This window comes from Myotis davidii, unplaced genomic scaffold (genome assembly GCF_000327345.1).
Source record: "Myotis davidii unplaced genomic scaffold, ASM32734v1 scaffold710, whole genome shotgun sequence".
NCBI lineage: Eukaryota > Metazoa > Chordata > Mammalia > Chiroptera > Vespertilionidae > Myotis > Myotis davidii.
The window spans coordinates 1,169,391-1,169,928 of NW_006284328.1; the positions used below are offsets into that span (position 1 = coordinate 1,169,391).

Consider the following 538-nt stretch of genomic DNA (forward strand, 5'->3'; position numbering starts at 1 on the left):
TCTGTCCGCGCCGGGGGGGGGGGGGAGGCCACACCCCCTGCACAAAAACATCCCTGAGCACCGGCCCTGCATCTGCGTCGGAGAGGCGGAGCTGCCCCGGGGAGGAAGCGGCACCAGGCTGGAGGGGAACACCCCTCTTTGATCCCACGAGGTGCGTCAGGGAAAGTTGGATTTCGTTTGGCCCGGGATGGAGACACCTCTCCCCACGCTGCCCCCGGGACCAGAGGAAGCCGGGCTCCGCTCCGCCCCGACCTCAGGTGGTGCGCGTGTGACCCCAGCCGAGAGCCTGACCTCTTTTCCCTCCCGCCCGCCCATCCCCACCCCTTTCAAGGCCGGGACTTTATTAAGGCCGGTTCCGTCCGGGCTGAGCCATCGGCTTAGAAGAAGGCGGGATCTGGCGGAAGCTCGCGGCGACCAGGCAGCCGGAGAGGAGCCGTGACCAAGAACGAGGTAGGGATGGTCCTCCCCGAGGACGGAGCGCGGGAGCTCCGTGGGAGTTTCCCCGTCTCCCCGCAGGCCGAAGCCCCAAGGAAGCGCT

The 538-nt window shown here is 68.2% G+C and overlaps 1 protein-coding gene across 1 annotated transcript in view; it reads left to right on the top strand.

Moving 5' to 3' along the window:
* Positions 1 to 84: 84 nt before the first annotated feature.
* The window catches only part of SLC41A1 (solute carrier family 41 (magnesium transporter), member 1), a 24,074-nt gene continuing 23,620 nt past the window's right edge, over positions 85 to 538 (top strand). Inside the window, exon 1 of the mRNA XM_006754420.2 lies at positions 85 to 450. The gene's annotated coding sequence lies outside the window, so the exon portion shown is untranslated. The remainder of the gene's footprint in view (positions 451 to 538) is intronic.